At 42.2% G+C, this 24688-nt stretch overlaps 1 non-coding gene across 1 annotated transcript; it reads left to right on the top strand.

The window, feature by feature from the left end:
* Positions 1 to 23117: 23117 nt before the first annotated feature.
* On the top strand, positions 23118 to 23224 carry LOC120869630. Its single transcript, XR_005722598.1, has one exon. It is a non-coding gene; the product is annotated as a U6 spliceosomal RNA (small nuclear RNA).
* The last annotated feature ends 1464 nt before the right edge of the window (positions 23225 to 24688 follow it).

Here is a 24688-nt window from a genome sequence, read left to right as displayed (position 1 = left end):
GCAACCCACTCCAGTGTTCTTGCCTGGAGAATCCCAGGGACGGGGGAGCCTGGTGGGCTGCCATCTATGGGGTCGCACAGAGTCGGACACGACTGAAGTGACTTAACAGCAGCAGCAGAGCCTTCCCAAGAGAATGGAGAGCTGATGAAGTAACCAGAATGGGCAGCTTTTAAGTCCTTTAGACAAAGAAATAACACATCTGTGAAGAATTGGTTAGATACAGGGGTTTGGGCTGTGGCTAATAAATGGTGAAGAAATAACTAGGTAAGTTTAACATTTGCTTGCAGATTCCACTGGTACCACTGCAGGGTTGATAAGTCTGTCTCCAGTAAAAGGAGAATTGATTTCCTGCTTTTACACAGAAAGGGGGAGATTTTTCTGCATTTACTACTTCTTAATTGCTTACAGGTAAAAATAATGCCTCTTTTTATACCAAAGAAGGTGACATATTTTAATTTCCTTCAAAGTTGGTCCAGCAAACAGAACAGGACCTAAGGTGAGCCTACTTACTTAATTCTGAGACTCCTCTTGGACTACTTGGAAAAGAGAAACCATCTTCCCTATGGTATTGCTAACTGTAGAAATGACGCAAGCTTAAAGACATGATGGCCAACCTGAGAATTATGTCAACATAGAGGAGAGTAGAAATGGGCCATGGAGAAAGGGAGAAATGAGCCAGGAGGATGTTATTTGAGTTCATGAATCCAATCATGCCTGCCATCTGACTTTCCTGTTACTTGAGGCAACAAACTCTTTTTCATATAAGTCTCTTTGAGTACGAGGACTCTCATTTACAAATTCAAGAATTCTAAGGTAGTCAACAAGTTACATCAGCTTTAACTTCAGATTTTATCCCCCTGGCATCATTACTCATCCTCTCTGACTCTGCCTTTCGAATGGCAGCCCTTGTCTCCAAACTTCCTTCACCCAAGCCACCTTCCTACCTGATAAGTGTGCTCATTCTGGATCAGCGGTTCTTAAATGTTCTGTGTGGCAGAATCACTTTTTGAAAACAGATTTCCAGGCCCTGGCCCCAGAGTTTCTGATCCAGCAGGTCTGAGATAGAGCCCAATAATTTGTGATTCTAAAAACTTCCCAGATGACGAGAACCATTGCTCTAGACATGCTGGTCTGCTGCTGGCCTTCTTGATATGTCTCAACATACAAAGGACTCTCCCAGTCAAGGGCCTTCATACTGGATGCTCTTTCTTCCAGGAAGACACTTTCCCTGGATATTTGTGTGTAATTGAGTTCTGACAAATACTTAACGACTGGGACGTCCCTTGTGGTCCAGTGGTTAAGACTCTGAACTTCCAATGCAGGGAGTCTGGGTTCAATCCATGGTTGGGGAGCTAAGACCCCAGCATACCTCATGGTGTAGCCAAAAAAAACAAAACCAAAAAAACAAGTTAATGACTGACTATCTGGAAAAAAGTCTTCATTCACAGCATTTGCTGATTTCTGGTGTGCAAATTTTCCCACTATGGCTGGTTTTAAGCTGTCTGTGTAAGGTCATTGAAGGTGAAGTTGGGAAGAGATGTGCCTCCTCTTCTCAGGAGCCAGCATCAGCTGACTCAATGCATCAGTCATCAGGTGATGTTATCACATCTCTGCTCAATGCCACTTCCTCCAAGAGGGCTTCCCTGATAACAGGATAAAATCCTATAACCATTCCCCAATCAATTGCTCTTCTCTTATTTTAGTTCATTGCATTTATTTCCACCGACCATGCATTTCTATTTCTAAGCTTCATTGTCCCCTACTGAGCTGTAATCTTCAAGAAGGCACAGTTTTCTGTCTCATTCCAAGCTGAGTCCTCAGTGCCTAGAAGGATCCCTGACCCAGGATAGGTGATCAATAACTATTTGTTGCAACTAGAGATCATCATACTAAGTGAAGTAAGTCAGAAAGAGAAAGACAAATGCCAAATGATATCACTTATATGTGGAATCTAAAATATGACAAATGAAGCTATGTACAAAACAGCAGTAGAATCATGGGTATAAAGAACACACCGGTGGTGGTCACGGAAGAGAGGGTTGGGAGGACTGAGTGGGAGGTTGGCGTCAGCAAATGTAAGCTATTATATATAGGATCGATAAACAAAAAGTCTTATTGTATAGCACAGGACACTATAGTCAATATCCTATGATAAATCATAATGGAAAATAATATTAAAAATAAAGAGTATATATATGTATATATATATAACTGAATCACTTTGCTGTACAAAGGAAATTAACACAACATTGTAAATCAACTCTGCTTCAATAAAACAAAATATCAATTGATTAAAAAACTACTGGTTGACTGCATGAATGAATTTATGTGCATATTCATTCATAGTCTGTAATTCCACAAGGGTGTAAATTTTGTGTAGTTTTGTTCACTGTTGTGTGCTCATCCACATATAGCAAGTAAGAGATAGTTTTTGATCTATGAAGTTGCAGAGAAGCTAACACAAAAGGACTAAAAAAAGTGGGAAATGGGGATACAGATGTAACAGGCGCCATATACCTACCTGGTCTCTAAACATATATAATGGGAACTTCAGCCCTGATAGGCAAGAAGTAAAGACAGAAAAGATCTAGAAACATCTCTTCCATTTAGAAGCTCATTAACCACGGAGAGAAGCAAACATTTTGTTTAAGGCAAATCTTTGTCTCAGGATCTGCTCCTGGGAGAAACCGAATGCGACATAGGGCCAAGGGGTTCTGACTACGTGTTTAGCTTGTTGATCTTCAGGAAGTTCACAGCTGGGCAAGCTAAGACCTTCACTGGAGTTATGAGAGTACAAGTCTGACGAGGCTAAATGCCTCCCCAAAAGTGCATGTAGCAGATATTTGGACGGAAAACCAAGAAGCCAGAATTTGTGTGCTGAAGACCAAGAGCAGATCCCTAGTTCCCTCTAAGTGTGCAGAGCTGCTGTGTCAGACAGTGAAAAGGAGAAGCTGTGCGGGGAGCCTGGTGGGTGTCAGCCCGAGAAATATGAGCAGCTCATCTGCGTGTCTTTTAGTGACCTTCCAGAATGACAGACAAGCCACCAGTGCTTCCCTGTTTGCAAATGATAGAGATCTCATTTCTTGGGACAACGGGATTGATGTGGCAGCCGCGGTGCCATTAGACCTGGAAGATGCTCTTTTCTCATTACTGTCTCCTGGCAACATAGCACCAGATGCTGCCGTGAATATTAATGATCCTCATTCCTGTAACCTTTAGTGCCTTCCTCCAGCTCCTCCGGGCTGCAGCGGGGGACCACTGCTATCTGCTTCTGTGGGCTCCAGCTCAACAAATCTTTTCTTCCTCTCCTCTTGTTTGAGAAAAGAATTATTAATGAGATTTTTATCTAAGGAGACAATTTTTACTTCTCTATGGAGACGCTCACTTTTCAAGTCAAATCCCATTTTCTAAGGAAGATAACGGCAGGCCCATTCTGCTGGAGCTTGTCTGAGATAGCTTTTGTTGACTTTATCTGCTGGTTGGAATATGTAATTTGTCTAATATCTTTGCTTCCTCATGTGTGAGGTTTAAAAATAAATGTGCAGTTGGGCAAAAGGGGAAATCAAATAGTACTAAAATCTCAATGGGTTTCATAGTTCTTATCAGCCTCCAATGACTTCAGGGCTGTAGCGATATGTGTAATAGTGGTCGCTCCAACCTCATCTGTCTGCCGTCCCTCCATTTCTCACACTAAGGGCTGTACCTTTAAGTGGCGAGGCATATGAAAATGCTCCAGGCTGGGCTGCCTAGTTCTTTTAGCGCTCTGCTTTGTTTCCTTCTTTTATTTATTTATTTTTTTAAATATTTATTCACTTGGCCCCACTGGGTCTTAGTTGTGGCACAAGGGATCTTCGTTGCACTGTGCAAGATCCTCCGTGGCATTGCACAGACTCTCTAGCTGCAGCTCAGCCGCAGCGGTGTTGGGTCTCCAAAGCACGGGCTTTAGCACTTGTGGCACGGGGGCCTAGTTTCTCCTCAGCATGTGGGATCTTAGTTTCTCCACGAGGGATCGAACTCGTGTCGCCTGCATTGCAAGGTGGATTCTTAACAACTGGACCACCAGGGAAGTCCCTTTGCTTTGTCCCTCTGATACACAGGCCAGAGGTTGTCCTTGAGAGTAATTTAAGGCACTGCAGAGAGTAGAATCCTTCCCTTTCCTTTTCCGTTCCTTGTCCTAATATGCAGTGAGAGATGTAATCAGTGGTTTCAGAACACAAACTTTAGAGGGATCAGGACAACATATGGCTTATTTACCCCCTATTGGTGGATTCCTGGGCTTGTTGCTCAGTCTCACTTAGCCACAATGTTGTATCTGTAAAATGTAGCCAAAGGCACCCAACTCCCCAGGTTGCCAATGAGTTAGATGAAGAAGGTATGTGAAATGTCTTAAGGACTCAATAAACGGTCACCTGGTATTGTTTCATTGTTTAATCAATGGTCCCGATGACCTGCTTCCTGGTGTTGACATCAGTCATAGTCTAGAGTTGGCTGTGTGACTTGCCTTCACCAATGGACATCGGCAAATGTGACTGGAAGAAAGACTTGATAAGAGCTTGTGCACTGGGGCTTTCCCTCTGGGAAAGCTGCCACCCACCACAGAAGGAAGCCCAACCTAACCCATTGGAGCAGGAAGGGCCACGTGGAGAGAGAGAGAGAGAGGGAGAGAATGGTCCGGCCAACCTTGAAGCTGAATGCAGCTGCCCAAGTGAGACCAGCTCAGGGCAGGAATACAATAAGGATAATGATGGAATTTTGAAAAAAATTTTTTTGCTTAAGTTACTAAACTTTGGAGTCATTTGTTAAAACAGCAAAGGTTAACTGATAAACCTAAAGGCAGCTGCTTTCATAACTGTTGTCTTAGTTAAATCACACAATAATCCTGTGAGGCAGGTGATGTTATTTTCTACTTTACTGATGAGGAAGTGGAGGCTCAAGGCTAAGGTACGTATCTCCTTGGTTGTCCAGATCCTTCAGATAGTTGCTGAGGAAGAAGAGCAAGGCACAGGGCATATTTACTTATTTACGTAATTTTTTAAAAATTGAAGTATAGTAGATTTACGGTGTTGGGATAGTTTCAGGTGTATAGCAAAGTGATTCAGCCATATATATATATGCATGGCTGAATATATATATATATTTTTCAGACTCTTTTCTATTATAGGTCATTACAAGATAATGAATATAGTTTCCTGTGCTATACAGCAGATCCCTGTTGTTTCTCTATTTTACATATACGATAGCAGTGTGTGTGGGCTTCCCTGCTGGCTCAGATGGTAAAGAATCTGCTTGCAATGCAGGAGATCTGGGTTCTATCCTTGGGTTGGGAAGATCCCCTGGAGAAGGGAATAGCTTCTCACTAGAGTAGCCTGGCTGGCTACAGTCCATGGAGTCACAAAGAGACACAGCTGAGCGAGTGTGTATCTATTAACTCCTAATTTACCCCCACCTTCCACTTCGGTAGCCATAAATTTGTTTCTATGTCTATGAGTCTGATTCTGTTCTGTAAATAAGTTCATTTGTATCATTTTTTAAATTCCACATATAAGTAATATCATATGGTGTTTGTCTTTCTCTATCTGACTTCACTTAGTATGATATTCTCTGGGTCCATCCATGTTGGACGGAGGAGCCTGGTGGGCTGCAGTCCACGGGGTCGTGAAGAGTCGGACACGACTGAGCAACTTCACTTTCACTTTTCACTTTCATGCATTAGAGAAGGAAATGGCAACCCACTCCAGTGTAGCCTTTAAAAATCTAGAAATTTCAAATCTCCCCGAAAGGACAACACATCTATCCAGTTAATTTCTTACTTCAGAGCAGGACATAGATTTATATTGGTTTTTGTTCAGCATTGATGCATTGGTCTGGAACAGCACTGTCTAAGAGAAATAATGTGAGCCACAGATATAATTTTAAATTTTCTACATTAAAAACTATAAAGAAACAAATGGAATTAATTTTTAAATGTTTTATCTAATCCAAGTCCAAGCTCTTTTTATTTCAATATGTGATCAATATTTTAAAAAATTATTAATGAGATACTTTATATTATTTTTTTCTTACCCAGTCTTCAAAATCTTGGATATATTTTAGGTTTATCAGTTCAGCTCAGTCGCTCAGTCGTGTCCGACTCTTTGCGACCCCATGAATCCCAGCACGCCAGGCCTCCCTGTCCATCACCAACTCCCGGAGCTCACTCAGACTCACATCCATTGAGTCAGTGATGCCATCCAGCCATCTCATCCTCTGTAGTCCCCTTCTCCTCCTGCCTCCAATCCCTCCCAGCATCAGAGTCTTTTCCAGTGAGTCAACTCTTCTCATGAGGTGGCCAAAGTACTGGAGTTTCAGGTTCAGCATCATTTAGGTTTATAGCCGATCTCAGTTCCAACTTACCACATCTCTGATGCTCAGTGGCCACACAGGGCTAGTGGCCACCATGTTGACATTACGGGTCTAAAGATCCAGTTTACTGGATTGTAAAGTGGGGACAAAAAGCTGCCCTCCTGATGTGCTGTGCGGATGAGACGCAATTATCTGTGGAAGTTCTATGTCATTCCTAAAGGATCTCACGGGGTGGCACAAAACTCCTCTTGCAGTTTTTAAGCTTTAACGACTTCACAAGTATCAACGTTACAACCTACAAACCCCATCCTTCAGAAGTTTGATCGCTTACATTTACTTGACACTTGTTTACTTTCAAAAACTTTAAATAATACATTTTATATTTAGTTTTTCCTGTGCCGCTGTTACTGGGTGATGCTTTCTCAGGCTGGTGGATGTGCAGTAGGGTCCTCTGGCTTGGCAGTGTCATCACCTCATGTAGTCCCATTAGGCTGTTTCTTGTGGGAGTCGCCTCAAAGACTCTCAGATGGGGATTTCCCTTGTGGTCCAAGGGTAAGACTCCAAGCTCTCAACGCCAGGGGCCTGGGTTTGGGCCCTGGCTAGGGAACTTGATCCTTCATGTATGCGGCAATGAAGAGCCCAAGAGCTGCAACTAAGACCCAGTGCAGCCAAAATTAATTAATTACTTAAAACTCTTATGGATGAAGTGAAGCCTCAGATACTGGATGACTGAACAGCTGCTGACAAAAGTTTACAACATTCGAAACTGACTGGAGTGATACCTAGTACAGGAACGTGGGGATGTTGAATTTAATAGGAACATATTACTATTGCAAAACTTTAATAACAGATCTTTCAGATGCTATTTGTTGTAGGTTTATAGCATTTACACTTCCCATGTATTAATAATTAAATCTTAAACTGGCACTGGCCTCCTGGACACTCTATATTATGGTACTCACCAAAATGGTGATTAGGATTGTCTCCCCCAGTCAATCCCAGCATGTCTCCACAAAATCATCCCCCAAAAGGACTGTGCTGCGAAGACTGTTATGTTAGCTCTGAGGGTCAAGAAATCTGTGGTGATGGACAGTTCTAAATGGCCTGGAAAATTCCTTGTGCCAATGTATCTGTGAGAATGAAGTCCTACCTAACTCAGGGCTTCTTAGGTGGCTCAGTGGTAAAGAATCTGCCTGCCAGCGCAGGGGACGTGGGTTCGGTACCTGGTCCAGAAAGAGTCCACATGCCGGGGAGCAGCTAAGCCTATGCGTCACAACTACTGAACCTGAGCTCTCGAGCCCTTGAGCTGCAACTATGGAGTCTGTGCACCTAGAGCCTGTGCTCAGCAGCAAGAGAAGCCACCGCTGTGAGACGCCTGCACACTGGACTAGAGAGCAGCCCTCGCTCGCCCAGCTAGAGAAAGCCCACGGCAGCAACAAAGACCTAGCACAGTCACAAATACAATTTTTTTTTTTTTTTTAAAAAGAAGCAATCTGCAGACAGACAGTCCAGGATGGGTTACCTACCTACCTCAGAGATTAGGCAGCAATTTCCCCTGAACTGTGGGACAACTAGGCCGCTCTGAATTTTTCTGGAGGCACAGAGGAGAAGGACCCTGCAACAAGGCACAGAGATCCTAGATATTGTATATAAACTGCCATGAAGTGAAGCACAGTAGTGGAACCAGTAATAGCGAAAAACCCACCAGGAAAGCCTAAATAACTTACTTTCAAAATCAGAAGAATTCATGCGTTTTGAAGGCTATGGATAAGATTTGCATTAGTCCATCTGCCCACCTCTGTGTTTATTAAGAAAAAGTATCCCTTCTTCTGAGAAATAAATAGCCCTGCCCCAGGGTACATGACTTGACTTCAGTTCACCTGCTTAACTGGGTGTCTTTGTAGACAACCCGCACAATTGTACATGATGGCCTTTGCTACCGTTTGTTTATATTTCCTCTCAAGACTGGAATGGCAGAAGTGAGGCAGCACTTTAGCTGGCTCACAAATCTGTTTGAATGGGCTATGGCACATTGTTGGGCTATGGTCCATACCCTGCCTTTCAAAAGTAATCTAATAGAATCGCACCTTGTCCTTTTAAGGACAAAAAAGGGCGGGGGGGTTGGGGGGGCTAGGGATGAATCTGAAAGTCATTCATGGTATTTAGAAACAATGGGATTCACCTTCTAACCTCTGCCATACTACTAAAAGACACTTCACTTCATTAATATTTTATGCCTCTTCCCTAGAGCAATTGAATATATCACATGTCACAAGACCAAATTACATTTATTCCCAATAATTTAAAACTGGAATTCGAGCCAGGAAAACCCAGAAAGGAAGGAACTCTTTTTTACCACTGTCTAAATGAGTTGTACTGTTCCTGAGTGAGGCCATGGCCCTTCACACCAGAAGAACACACACATTTACCCAGTGAATGAAGAAATAACACTAAAATTATGGGTAGTTCATTTTCTCTGGTTTTGATTAGAGATTAAACAATTCCCAAAGAACTGTAAAAACAAGAGAAAATATACAGGCCCCATGTGTTAGAGCAGATGGCATATGGAAACTCAATGAACTGATGATAAAAATACATACCCATGGTATTGACACTTATTGGTGTAAAGAGAATTTTGAAAATCTAATCGGCCTTGCTGATGGAAAGACAGTCATTTGGCTTCATTATTCTAACTAAAGACGGACAGAGAACTTGGTCCCTAGTTTCAGAAAGAATTTTAGAACTACCCAGACACTTCCTATAATTGCACCATTATTTTGCTGAAAATGACAGGTCAGGAAATCTTCATTTTCTTATGCCATTTCTGGACTAGTAAACACGGCCTTTCCTCTCTCCCTGTCACATACATGCATAAACACACATGCTTCAACTTGCCATAATTTAATGTAATAGTTAATTCCTTTCAGTCTGATTCTCTCTTTTGCATCCTGTGGTTATAATGTGAACTCATCCAGAGAAATGAGGAAAGACAAACTGCCTTTTCATCCAGCTTTGCTTGTGGGAATTCAGAAAACCTCTCACTTCAGCTGCAGTGTGCAGCAGACACTGTGTGTGTCCTACTCACGCCCTCTCGCACCCCCCATCCCAGCACTTGTTGAAAGCATTCTTCTGTAACTTACAGAAGAGAGTTAATGCTAAACAAACACCAAAGAGTTAATGCTATCAGGAGTGTCACTTTGTCAGTGATGGATAGGATTGGAGGATAAATACCCCTAGCTCCCTCACCCCTTGAATAGGACAAGGTATGCTCCAGATCATCTTCTCACCTAGGGACCTGCAGACAATGGTTGCAGGACAAGATACAGGATGTCTGGTTAAATGTGAATTTCAGTTAAGCAATGAAAAATTTTTCAGTTAGGTCTATCCTAAATATTGCATGGGACATTCTTGAATCAAAAAAATTATTTGTTGTTTATCAGGCATTCAAATTTCATGGAGTGTTTCTATTTGCTAAATGTAGTGACTCTACACCAGAGAAGTTGAACCCCAGCTGCCCACACGGTCATCTATTGATATTGTAGAAGGTTCTGGCCTCCTCCTTGGAATCACTTCACTTTTCTCCCACCCGTGCTTCCTGAGACTCCCTCCCACTTTCAGATTCCCTAGAAATAGAGCAAGGGGTTCTTACATAAGAGTTTTATTGAGGGAATGCTCTGAGGAGAAACCTGAATGAATACTGGGAAGCAGGATGGCGGGGGAGGGGCTGAGCAAGGGCATGGTTTTAGGAGGAGTCTGACTTCAGCTGGATTGTGGGACAATCTGTGGGACAATCTTCTGTGGGACACTCTGCAGAACAAGGCTTTGTAACACTCTGGAGTTACAGGGGACTGACCTTTGCCACCTCCCCACCCCCATCCTCCACTATTCAGCTGTTGGCTGTTTACCTAGATATAAATTCAAGGTAATGGATATGGGCAGGTAATGCAAGGTAATGGATATGGGCAGATACCAACAACATCTACGATTCCTTGCAAACAGCTAGCCCTCGTATTTTGTCTCAAGGTCAATTTCTGGGCAAGTCGGAAGTAGAACATCATTGGTAAAATCCTTGATGGTTCCTAATTCCTCAAGGATAATCATTTCCCTGAGGACTATCTGAAGGCTGGAACTGCAACTTATTTGCAATGTGTGTGTGTTAAGTCCTGTGTCCAACTCTTTGATCCTCTGAACCATAGCCCCCCAGGCTCCTCTGTCCATGGGACTGATTCTCCAGGCAAGAATACTAGAGTGGATTGCCATGCTCTCCTCCAGGGGATCTTCGCAACCCTGCACTGATAGGCGGGTTCTTTACCACTAGCATCACCTGGTAAGGCCTATTTGCAATACTTCATACATAATAAATGGTCAATAAATATTTGCTGAATTGAATTGTACATGGAAGCATAAATTATATATAAGTAATATAACTATTAATAAAAATTATATTTCTGTTTAGTATCTACTACTGTAAACTAAACTGGATTTCCCTGATAGCTCAGCTGGTAAAGAATCCACCTGCAATTCAGGAGACCCTGGTTCGATTCTTGGGTTGGAAAGATCCCCTGGAGGAGGGCATGGCAACCCACTCTAGTGTTCTTGCCTGGAGAATACCATGGACAGAGGAGCCTAGCAGGCTACAGACCATGGGGTCTCAAAGAGTTGGACATTACTGAGCAACTAAGCACAACACAGCACTATAAACTAACCTAGGCACTCTTAGGTTACTCACTTTTAACAGCAAAGAAAACCCAAGAAACAAAAAAGCATTGCAATCATGTCTCAAAACTACTCTGGAACTAGTCCCAGCATTGTTAGATAACTAGTGAATTAATAAAATTTGGGAACTCGGAGTCCTGCTAAATGTTGTTGAAGCACAAATGAAGCAGCTCCAAGATGGGAGTTGAAGGGACTTCTCTGGTGGTCCAGTGGTTAAGACTCTGCTTCCCAGTGCAGGGGACATATATTCGATCCGCAGTTGGGAAACTAAGATCCCACATGCTGTGGATCAACTCAGCTCTCACCCACTGTGCACCGCCAAGAAGACCCAGCATAGTCAAAAAAAGAAAGAGAGAGAGAGAGAAAGATGGGAGTTGAGGTAGGATAAAAGATCTGCCCTCCTAAAATATTTCCTCTGTGAGCACTCTTTTTTACGTAGGTAGGTGACTAGGTCAAGAAAATGCACAGCATTGTCAGAGCCCTTGGTAAGAACCCAAAGGCCCACTCATCAAAGCTGCCATAATCTAAGACTGCAAGATGCTGCCTCTCCCAAAGAAGCCGCTCAGCCTCCTGACACTGCTTTGTGGGCACTGAATCTTCAGAGGGTACGAGCTGGGAGAGGAGGAACAACAGATGAGACACTGAAGCATCGCGTGCTGATGAAGTCAGTGTGAACGGGGTGAGGCACACTAGCTCCTGTAAGGCAGCGGCAGTAGCCCTGGGGCACAGGACACGCTAGCTTTGATGGGCCTGCGATCAGGTCAGTCACAAAAGACAATGACCAGAACTCCAGGCACAGAATTGCAGCAGGAATAGATATAATGTGCCCTTAGTCTTTAAGAGCCCACGTTTGAAGACAGACTTGATCTTAGAGGAAATAAGCCAAACATCTTAGGAACTGGAGGAATAGAGGTAGGTTTTCAGACTTTTCTTTTCCCCCAAAGGAAAATGTCTGGAATATTTGATGTTGTGTAATGTCAGGGTGTATGTATATCTATGTAGCCAAACCCTGGGCAGTCAGAGGCAGCAGACAAACTTCGAGTTCACGATTAGACAAAAATGTAAGGCTGAGCTAGGAATAAGGAAGCATTAGAGAGAGAGCTAATGGTCAACCACGTTGGAAGACTTCGGTGATATCCATGAAAATTAAACACCTGAACACTCTATTATCCAGCGATTCCACTTCATTGAATACGCCCAACGAAGTTACATGTGTTCAGCAAAAGTTAAATACAGAAAAGATGAAGACAGCAATCCTGTGATAGCCCCAGGCTGAAACAACCCAGAGGTTCATCAACAGTGGAATGGATAACTGCGGTACATTCACGACTGAGTGACTAAGCACAGCACAGCACTTAGTAGAATGCTACTAGCTAATAGTGCTATCGACCGCTGGTAGTGTTCTCAAAATAATACAACTAAAAATAGTAGTAATATCAGAAGAGATCTGTAATTACAGGCAACAACACAGGTGATTCACAGCACAACCCTGAAAGAATCTAGGCACTGAAAAGTACTTACTTTCTGATTTCATTGATACAAAGGAAAAAAGTTCTGGCAAATCTAATTACACTGCTGAATGTCAGAAGCGTGCTGACTTTGCCCCAGGGACGGGCTAGTGCCTGAAAAGGGGCTTCAGGGGGCAGCTCCTGGGTGAGTGGTGGTCTGCTGCTTGACCTGAGTTTGGTTACTTCGTTAAACTGGTAAGTTCAGTTTGTGAAAATTTGCAGGAGTTGTAAGTTAGGGTTTATTCTATATGTATATTATTCTTCAATAAAATATTAAGTATAATGTAAAAAAGGAAAACTATATAGAAGACAGAAGACAAAATTCACCTGTGCCCTGACTTTGCCGAGTGGCAAACCCCACCCCACCCTGTCATCGTTTTCTATAGAACATGTGAAGGGGAGACAGTGCAGGTAGTCATTGGCTTTCAGAGTGTGAGGGGGCAGTGTCTGTTCCCCTCAGAGCAGACGTCCCCACTCTATCATCCTGGACAAGTCATCCTAGGGACGTGTTTCGATATTCTATTATTTTGTATTTCAGTGATAGCCACTCCATGGACTGCAAGGAGACCAAACCAGTCAATCCTAAAGGAAATCAACCCTGAATATTCATCAGAAGGACTGTTGCTGAAGCTGAAACTCCAATAATTTGGCCACGTGATGTGAGGAGCCAAGTCATTGTAAAAGATTCTGATGCTGGGAAAGACGGAGGTAATAGGAGAAGGGGACAGCAGAGGATGAGATGTTTACACAGCATCACTGACTCAATGGACATGAATCTGAGCAGACTCTGGGAGATAGTGGAGCAAAGAGAAACCTGACCCGCTGCAGTCAATGGGGTTGCAAAGTGTCAGACACAATTTAGAACTGAACAACAACAGCTGTTTGAATATATGCACAAACAAAAATGCAGATTCATAAGATAGTTCCAGGGACACCAGCGTAGGGATTCTTCACACTGTCACAAGTGTGGTTCAGGCACACACAAATAGGTCTATTTCCCATCTTATCATTTTCTTCAGATTTTCTTTTGAATCTGCATTTTTATTTGTGCATTTTTTTTTGGTTCCTTTTTTCCTTTTTTTATCTTTATCTTTTTTGTGCCTATTTTCAAATAAGGACAAACACCCCCTAAGTGGTGCTGGTGAGTTGGGTTGACATAATAAAAATCATTTGGCCATTTTAGCATCATGGAACTCTGGGCAGTTTTTCCTAGAAGAGGGTGATCTTCCCAGGACTCAGACCTACGACTTCTCTTCCCTCCCTTCTTCCTTTAGTCTCCAAAGTCAAATCCTCAAAGCAATTGTGTAGGACAAATTTCCTTTTTACCTGTCTGATCTGAGTCTTGTCTTACTTCTGACCTATGGATGGTCAGCTGTCAAATATCCACGTGACAGTGAAAGGTTGAGCCCCCCAGATTCTCAGAATATCCTGAACCTTCCCCCGGGGCATGGGTTTTCACCTCCCTTTCCTCCCAGTCATTCATCAGGTCTGTTAAGCAGTGGGAACAGTGCTGGGTTCATGGCTTAGCTCTTTCAATTTCCCCTGCTACCTACCTTCTGACTGAGCTAGGGCCTTCCTGAGGAGACTGGAAGGGGAGAAAGGGCCCCTCTCGGCTAGGAGCACTGACGCCCATCCATGGGGAAGCACCATGGGATCCACTGGCCTTGGCAGGGTTATCAAGGTTCCAGTTTCGCTTGAATAAGCTCTTCTTGAACACCATCTCCCGTGTATTCCCACAAATCCGTTTTCTCAGAGTGTTCAGAATTCATTCTTTTTTGGTTCTCCTGTTGCTCAAAGCAAGTAGAAACCCAAGGGATCCAGCCTCTCAATGCAAAATAAACACAATTCTTTCTGGACCAGCTGAGCCAGAAGAAAATGAGGCCAGAAAAATGAATGACACACAAGCTAAAGCAAGTCCAGCTGTTCTCATCCCTCTCTCAGCACTTCTGTCTGCCTGATGAGTGAATGCAGAGACACATCACATCCTTTCTCCAGCTGCCCAGAACTAGTCCATGTGCTTACTTATTTACAATGCACTTTCCTATAGTTCTGCTTTCAAAGACTTTTCTGTAGAAAATAATTGTCCCTCCCCTTTTCCTACACACCATCAACCTTTCTCCACCTGCCCCTTCCCTTCTAATCCCAATGCTGATCTAATACACATTTGCACGCCAAGGTGCCAACGACTGATGATGTTATAAATGATTACTGCTTCAGGGTCACCTCCAGAATCCCAGCCAACTGTCAATTGCTCTTAATGATGGACCTTGACTTTCTAGCCCTATTCCAGGCCACTCTAATGACTCAGATGCTTTGGAGAGAGCTCACTGGAGATGCATTGCCATCCACAGCTGGGATCCAGATCTCAGTCAAGCTCTGAGCAGGGAACTGAATCCCATATGCTGCAGAGCAACTGCTGAGCCCTCACACTGTATAGGCTGTGCTCCGCAACTATAGAAGCCTGCACAAAGCAAGTAAAGAAAAAAAAAGAAAAAAAAAAAAAGCCTTTGAACCACAAAGGAAAACTCTCATGCTGCAACGAAGACCCAGGGCAGCCAAAATAAAAAATAAAAAGATGGGATGTTTAGACAGATAGGTTAGTAATAAAACAAACAAAGGGTCAAAAATTGTAGAACCTAGATGGTGGGTGTCTGGAGCTCACTGTACAATTTTTGGAAAAAATCTTTAATGTTTGAAGGTTTTCATAATAAAATACTGGGGGAAATGTAAGCAAAGTAATTACTGTGTCAAATAGAGGATCTTAGGTATAACAAAAAGGAAATAAAAATAATTAGTGATGAATAATACATAAGGGTATCTACAATAAATATATAAATGCTTATGAAACTGACACTAGAGAGGTAGAAAACGTGTCTAAGTGAATATGTTTTTAAAAGTGACTTTTAAACAATGTCAAGAATGAGTTAAGCAGTTATGCAAGAGTGTAGAAGGATGAACTGGGAGAGGTTTGATGAGTGCCGAGACGTGGAGCACTCAGGATGGAAAAGGAAGCCTGACCATTGTTACTAGCTCAGCTTCCTGTTCTGCAAGCGTTAATCCTCCCCTTATTTGATTACACTAAGATTAGAGTGATTGTTCTCCAATTTATGTATGCCTTGCAATCTCCTGGAAGACTTGTTAAGACACTAGTTACTGGGCCCCACCTCCAGGTCTTTTGATTTTCATAGATCTGGGGCAGGGGAGTGGGAGGCTGAGGGAGGAGGTGAAGGCTTTTCCTCCCTAAAAGGTCTCCAGATGCTGCTGCTGCTGGCCCAGGTCACACTGAGAGCAGCCCCTCAGTACAAGACAGCTACTACTTTAGTCACTCACCCCACCCTACACCTTCTCCTTTTATTCTCAGCAACTCAACAAGTAAACAGATAATTTTTTCACGCAAGTAATTACAGGCAGAGACTCAGATATGAGGAAGCCTACACAGGATTAATCTCCAAGGAACAAGTATTTAATAATTTTGGTCATCGTATCTGTTTTGTATCCTTGCATTTCTATTAAAATACTATAATTTTGCCTTTATTGAGTGGTACATACAGTATCACTTATGTGGGAAGATACTTGTTTTGCTCTTTCCACATGTGTACTTTTTTAAGGGTTTAGATTTTTATATTAAAGATTAATTATTCATGTTAATTATATTAAAAGGCATTTTGAGAGGCTATAATTAATTTTGAAGGGTATGTCCTAACACCGGCAAAAGGGGAAGATGCTCTAGTGATGATTATAGCTAATAACCCTGTACTATTTACCTGGAGATTGCTAAGACAGTAGATCTTAAATATTCTCACCACAAAAAAAGAATAAATAACGATGTGACAGGTAAGAGGTGTGGTAGCTAATGGTGATCATTTTTGCAGTATATAATTGTAACCATCACACTGTACTCCTTAAACTCACACAACCTTCCATGTCAATTATGTCTCGATAAAGCCAGAAAAAAGGGGGGAGGGGGTGCTCACTTATCTTCCATAAACGCCACACGTAAGTGGAAATCTCTGTGTACACATTAATACACACAGGCACACACATGGGTGTGCATACACTTATAAGCAAAGGGCCTCCTTGAAATTAATAGTATTTTTTCATATCTTAGAGATTAAAAAAATGTTGGATGTAGTGCCTACCCCTGCCTCTTCCAACACTCATGAGCCCCCACCCTGGTAAAGAGACATATTTAATAGAAAACAGTGGTCACTGCTGACAGTTGAGTTAGTAGCTGGGAAGATGGGGCACAAAGTGAAAAATTGCTCTCAAAACAGAAGCAATAATACAGAAATAGAAATCACAAGTTAAAAAAAAAAAAAGATTTGGAGGCTGGATCTAAGAGACCTAAGCGAGACTAATAGGCATTCCAGATGGAGGAGCTGGGACAGATGGGAGGGAGTTAATCACTCACATAATTGAAAACTTTGCTCATTTGTCAAAAGACTTGGTTTATAGATAAAAGTGCTCATGGAGTTAAATGTGATTAATGAAAAAATACACTTCTGCACTTCCTGGTGAAATTATGAATGAAGGATAAACAGTACAATGTTCCTTTTCCAGGCAGAGGAAAAGGGCAACATTAGCATCAAGCTGTTGCCTGATATGGGCCAAGCCCACATTCCCTGTTTCTGAAACTTGCAAGACCTAAAGGAGCCTGCTTGCTCTTCCACTTGCTCCACTTTGTACGGGAGATTAAAGATGACTACAGATTCTTTGTCACTCGTTTTTGAGAGGTGGATATTTCTTTTCTCCTCCCCTAGAATCTGGGCCGGCCCAGTGTCTGCTTTACCTGTAGAATGTGGCAAAATGATACAGGGCCTGCTCCTTACCTGGTCTGTAAGAGAACCAGATGCTTCTGCTTCCTGCTCCTCAGAATGTTTGCTCTTGGGATGGACGGTCCTTCTCTGAGCCCAGCTGCCATGCTGTGAGGGAGCCTAAGCCACATGAAGAGGACATGAGCAGGCCTTCCTGCTGATAGCCCAACTGAGCATAGATGCTGGGAAAGATACTGAGTGGTCAGAATCAGAACCCAGGCCTTAGTGGACTGGGAGGGAAAATTCTGGAAGAGACAGATTTTAGTAATCCTATCAAACTTCACCTCCTTCAGTCTTGTGATTTTGGCTGAAGTGATGCAATATGACTTCTGAGGCTAAGTCATAAAAGACCACAGAGCCTGGTTCTTTGATGGAGCACTCACTCTAGGAACCCAGCCACCATGCTGCAAGGAAGCTCAAGCAGCCTATGGAAAGGATCACATGGAAAGTTACCAAGCCTTGCAGTTCAAAATCCTGGCTGAGTTCCCAACCAACAGAGAGCACCACCTTGCTAGCGATGTGAGTGTGCCATCTTGGAAGTGAATCCTACAGTTCCCAGGTGAGCTGGCCCAGTCGACATTTAATAGACCAGAGGGGAACTGCCCTTGCTGAGCCCTGCCAAAATTGTGGATTCATGGGCTAGGGGAAAAAAAAAAGTATGTTGCTTTAAGCTACTGAGCCTTGGAGTTTTGTAATACAGCAACAAATAATTAGAAAGCAGCCTCATCCCAAAGGCTCCCTTCAGCCCTTACTACAATACATGGGAGGTTTAAGGCCACATGTCTGGGTCTGGGTCTCAGGGAGATATACTAAACCAAAAACTCACTCCCAGAGATTCTGATGTAATTCAGATCAAGTGATACTAATGTGCAGCCAAGTAATTCTAACTCACCTGCACGTAGAACAATTAGAAATTATGAAGTTGGGGTTCAGGCATTTGTATGTCTCAAAGTTCCTTAGGTGGTTCAACTATAAGACCAGAGTTGAGAACTTTGTATCTAATCTATTACAAAGAGAAAGTTAAAATCATGCTTCTCAAACTTCAATGTGCATACCAGTCACCAGGGGAGCTTGTTAAAAATGCTGATTCTGACTCAGTAATTCTGAGGCAGGACCCCAAGTCTGCATTCTATCGAGCTTCCAGGGGAAACTGATGCTGCTTATTCCAGAATCACATTTGGGCCAGCAAGGAGATAAAGTGCTCAGGAAGAGGAAACAGAAATATCTATACAGCGACCACGGAAGCTTTTTAGTACCTGCCTGAGGGCCTCACATTGGCCCCAGGGGCGAGAAGTACAAAGGGTGTGGGAACCCAGTGGTTGCCAATTCAGAGGTCACAGTGAACGGAGAGGCTACCTCCTGGCCCCAGGTCTAGAACTGAATGAAAACATCACTATGATGAAGGGGTCCTAGGCTGGAGTACATGATCATCTGAAATGAGCCATTTTCCTGTTGATATACCCCAGGATGTACTCTGCTTCAGGAGGGCTTTAGAACATGATTTTGTGAGTTCTGTGGTCCAGACCTACCTACCATGAGAGACAGGAGCTGTTCAAAGCCACAGCAGCTGGGCCTCTGGCTATTGCTGTCTCTTTACCAGTAATCTCACTGAGGAATGTTGAACTGAGAAGCTAGAAAAGAATCACTTTCAAGTCTCCAACAGCATCCAAAGAATGTTGAGTAAACGACCCTGTTGGGTTTTGCTCCAGGTTATAGATTAGGAGGCAAACTGTTTCTGCAATGTTTCAGCTGCAGATGAGAAGGAACCAGAGAAAAGTGATCCACGCTCTAGACCAAAGGTTGGCAAACTATGCGCCACAGGCCAAATCCAGCTTGCATCCTGTTTTTATATACTCCTTGAGCTCAGACAGCTTTACATTTTTAAAGGTTTATAAACGAACAGACAAAAAAAACAAATGAATATATGTCAGAGGTTATATGTGACCCACAAACTCTAAAACATTTATTATCTGGCCCTTGACCAAAACAGCTTGCTAACCTCTGTTCTAGATTAAAAACTCAAATGCCCTTCTCAGTTGTCTCCCGTGCAACTAGAAAAACAAGGATCCTCCAGGCATATTTTTCAGGAGTAAACAGGAAATCAACCCATGAGAAATCTGGAATAATCCTTGCACACACCATGTTCGAGTGGGCTAAATACGGAGATCTAGAAAAGAAAGATTTCTAATTTTTAAAAGCAGAGGAGGCAAGATGTGAACATTTTACATCATAATACAATCATCTAAAAAAAATACAATCATCTTTCTCAGTTCTTTCATACATTCACTATTTCTTTATTTTTGGCTGTGCAGGTGCATGGGCTTCTCTAGTTGTGTTGGGCATGTGGGTTCTTAGTTCCTGACCACAGATCAAACCTGTGCCCCCGAAGGGAAAGCTCAGAGTCCTAACCCTGGACTGCCACTCAAGGGATTCAGTTTTCTCTTCCTTTACTAAAGAAATCACTTCCTTAAGAGGGAAAAAAGAAATGAGGAAAAGGTACTCTTTGCCACATTGGATCTCTCCCTATCAATCTTTGAGAAACAGAGACACCCAGGAACCCAACCATATCAATCAGGGTAGGGCAGCTGCTAAAACAAATATTCCCCAAGCCTTCATGGCTCACTACAATAGAAGCTTGTATCTTGGTGATATAAAGTCAAATGTGGATATTTCTGGTTTGTTTCTCACCTGATTTGAGAGGCATCTCAGGAATTCAGGCTCCTTTGAGCTTGAACACTGCCAGTCCCAGTACCTACCCTCTAGAGTCTTCACGGAAAGACTGAGGACAATATGGAGAAGGCATTACCCACCAATGTCTGATAGGGATCAGTTCAGTTCAGTTCAGTCGCTCAGTCATGTCCGACTCTTTGCGACCCCACGAATCGCAGCATGCCAGGCCTCCCTGTCCATCACCAACTCTCGGAGTCCACCCAAACCCATGTCCATAGAGTTGGTGATGCCATCCAGCCATCTCATCCTCTCTCGTCCCCTTCTCCTCCTGCCCCCAGTCCCTCCCAGCATCAGGGTCTTTTCCAATGCAATACATATCCACTTTTCCTCACATTCCATAGGCCCAAAATAGTCACATGACCCCACCTAGCTGTAAGAGAGCCTGGAAAATGTAGCTCCTGGCTTGGTCAATCTCATAATGTGTGAAAGAATCCAGACAGAAAATAGTACACTTGGCATACTTCCATTTATATAATGTTCAAAAATCTATGAAGGGAAGCTCTGCTGTCAGAAGTTTGGGTAGTGGTTGCCTATAGGTTAACTGGTAACTGGAGGGATGTTAGGGAACTTCTAGAGTTCTCATGTTCACTTTCTCAAGCTGGTATCTAAGAACATGGATGTGTTTATTTGTAAAAATTCACTGGGCTGTGCACTTATGATTTTTATGCTTATCTGTAACAAGTTAAAATATTTACTTTAAAATGTCTGTAACAATTTAAAATTTTTACACTAAAAATAGGGATCCTATAACACTGTTTATATGTGAAATCTAGGAAAATGGTACAGATGAACTTATTCACAAATCAGAACTAGAGACACAGATGTAGACAACAAATGTATGGATACCAGGTGGGGAAGAGAGGTGGGATGAATTGGGGGACTGGGACAGACATATGTGCACTATTATGTATAAAATAGATAACTAATGAGAGTCCACTGCACAGCTCAGGGAACTGTACTTAATGCTCTGACCTGAGTGGTGACCTAAATGGGAAGAAAATCCAAAAAAGGGGGCTATATTTATACACATGGCATTTACTTTGCTGTACAGCAGAAACTAGCACAATATTGTAAAACAGCTATACTCCAATAGAATTAATAAAAATAGGGATACTAGAGAGGATGTTTGGAAAATAAAGAGAAACAAATAACGCTGAACTCACTTTAAACCCGTTTACCATGGGTAAGGCACTTTACATCTCTTAACCTCAGTTTGCTCATATGTAAAAATAGGTAACAATAGTCACTTGGCTTGGATTGTTTGAGGAACATGGGGCCATACAAACAGTGCCTACAATACAATACAGAAGAGATCATCAGCCACTAGAGCCAGGACATCTTTGCGTAGGGTTCCAGTTTTGGCTGTTGGGAGAATACTACTGAGGGCTGCTCTAACATGAAGCGAGGTGAGAATGGGGCTGGGGGCAGGGATTCAAGGCAAATTGCTTTTGTAAGAAACTTGACTTTGAGGACTTCAAGATTGACAGAGATTATGTAAATGTGCTCATAATCTAAGGGCGTAGAAACATATACATAAAGCCAACCATGGTAATGGTTACAATGTATACTATTGTATACCACATTTGCATTTAACTTATGTGAGTTGCACTATACACGTCTGGCAAATACACACACACAGGCACACACCTGGTGCTCTGGAAGGGAGCACGAATTAGGAGATGCCTCACATGTTCTCAGCTCCCAGTGCTTAGAGAAACAGTGATCTTCATACCATATGGTCCTTAAATACATGCTGATGACTATTTCAATCACTCATGGTCAGGCTGTATTGCTGAAATGACCATTCCTGACTGGTGCATGTATTAAGACTTGCAGAAATAGGAGATGAGAAAAAGTTTCTCTTTACAGAAGCTTTCAACCATCAAATGATGAGGAATTATAGATTCAGAATATCACCTTTTTATAGCTGTTAATGAACTAATGGGCCCTGGTATGAAACTTCAGTAGCTGCTAATCATAAGAGACAACTGGGCATAGCGCCACCTGATGGAAGAATACAGCATTACCTATGAAGTGCTTGCCCCAAATTCAAACCTGTAATCCGCTTTTAGATCAAAAAAACAATTTACAGGAAATACAGGGGACAAAGCGATCTTTTAAATTACACCACAGGGATGAAATCAACAAAATTCAGATGGCAACAAACTCTGCAAGGGCAAACAACCCAATTTCTTCAGGAAATAAATTTCAAGGGAAAAAAGAAAAAGAATGAAAGGGAGCCTGTAGTTTTAAAAAAAGACATTTCAGAAAAAACTATCATGTGAAAACATGACTTGAATTCTAATTTTTTTAAAAAAGTTTCAAGAAATGTCATGACACTTATGAGATGGTTGGAAATTTGAATATTGCCTGGATATCTGATTATGTTAAAGAATTATTTTGGGGGTTTGAAAAGGTATTGTGAGTATGCTAAAAGTAATCCTATTTTTTAAAAGATATATAGTAAAAGGTTTATGGATGAATGATATTTCAGACATATGTCAGAATGATGTCATATGAAATGATTTGTCAGACATTTGTTTCAAAATTATACAGAAGAGGAGAAGGCAGATAAAGGTGTGAAAGTGAGTGAACTTGCTGGGTGATGGATACACAGAACTGTGGCTCATTATTCTATTCTGTTGCTTTTGTATTTGTTCAGAAGTCTCCATAATGAAAAGTAAAAAAAAAAAAAATTAACCTTATAATATGGTGTCAATGGCTTGGAAGATAATCCATCAGACAATCATGGTGCACATTTTAAAAAGTGCCTCATAACCTGTTCTTTTGGTACAAAATATCAATACAGTCATTGGGAAAATGGAAACAAAGTGATTCAGAATTAAACTCCAAATGTGAACAATTTTTAAGAGTACTTTAAACAGTTTTTCCTGAATACTTTGCTTTTCTAATGTTTGAGAGTGATTGATGAAAAAATGCTTAAATGAATCTAATTCATTCAATAGGGCTAAAAAAATTCAAGGCTGTTGTTAAAAAATTCAATAGGGTGCTTGCTTTCGCAGCACATATACTAAAATTGGAACGATACAGAGAAGACTAGCATGGCCCCTATGCAAGGACGACACGCAAATTTGTGAAGCGTTTCATATTAAAAAAAAAATTCAATAGGGATAAAAAATTTCATTAGGACAAAAAATTATAACTGATAAAAATGCATTTACTTGAGTTGAGATTGATAATTTTTTTTCTTGACTGGTAATATAAAATAGTAGTGTGCTATTGATAACCTTTTAGCTTTGATAAAATATAAAACTTCGAGTGGCCTGGTTAGCCTCAGTGATTTGTTCCTGTCTGATGGGGAAAGAAATTGGTTTTAATCAATTGACAAGTACTGTACTGTTCTTACTTGGCAATTTGGTGGTTTTTGAGAGATTCTTTTGCCAGTTACAGATTTGACTATATATGATGATCTTACCTAAAGTCTGGTCAAGACAGAGAAGGTTCTGGGGGCCCCTCTGGTGGCAACCTTGATGGCAGGTTTTACATAGCTGCTCATCATTTATCTTGCTTAACCACTTAAAATAGCAGAAGAAAATATCAGAAAAGAGCCTTGGTGTCAGCTAAGGACTCCAGTTCTATGGAGGTAAGCTTTGCAGTGGATGCCTTAGTAACAACAGAAATAAAGGAGGACTGGCCTGGCTAGTTGGACATATATGGTGGTAGGAGCTGGCTAGAGCTTTAGAGGGCATCTGACCATCACCATCATTTTACAAGGGGAGGAAAATGATGCTCAGGGTGTCCAAAGGTAAGTGGCAAGCCGAACCATGGCTGGAAAATGCATCTCCTGGATTCTAAGATCAGTCCTAACAAGTACATGCTTACAGGGTCTCCTAGAAGCAGAGGCTGAGATGGATATTCTTGTGAAAGTTATTTGTTGGAGAAGAATTATCAGGAGAAAGGACATGAGGGGAGCTGGATAGGACAAGGAATAGAAGCTAAGCAGGGGCGTGTCCCCACAGAGCTGGTCTAACCTGGAGGCAAAAGGGCTTACCTTTTGAACTCCGTCGCAGCCACTGGCTGTGGGCAGCTGGGTCACCACGGTTTTGTTACTAGCTGAATTTTGCCTCCCCGAAATTCATATCCCTAACTCCCAGTCCCTCCGAAAGTGACTGTATTTGGAGACAGGGTCTTTAAAGAGATAATTAAGTTAAAATGTCATCCACCACCACTAGTGTCTTTATAAGAAGAGAAAAATTGAACAAAGACACACACACTCGCGCGCGCGCACGCAAATGGAAGACCATGAAAAACAGCAGAAGAGGATGACGGCCTCCAAGTCAAGGAGAGAGACCCAGGAATGAAACCAATGCCCTGACGCTTGGTCTTGGCTGGACTTGTGACCTTCAGAACTCTGAGGAGATGAATTTCTGTTGTTTAATCCACGTAGTCTGCAGTGTTTTGTTACATCAGCCCTAGCAAACAAACGAAATTTGACCAAGGGCAGTTCTCTACAGAAGCTGTGCTCAGTATCAACCTGCCACCACGCCCAGCAGCTGGAGGACGGATGTCCTGGTTGGTAAAGGGATCCACCGTCTAAGGTTATGGAGTGACATCAAC

This window comes from Oryx dammah, unplaced genomic scaffold (genome assembly GCF_014754425.2).
Source record: "Oryx dammah isolate SB20612 unplaced genomic scaffold, SCBI_Odam_1.1 HiC_scaffold_10, whole genome shotgun sequence".
Taxonomy (NCBI): Eukaryota; Metazoa; Chordata; class Mammalia; order Artiodactyla; family Bovidae; genus Oryx; species Oryx dammah.
The sequence above is the reverse complement of the archived record's forward strand: the minus strand, read 5'-3'. Positions and strand labels throughout refer to the sequence as shown.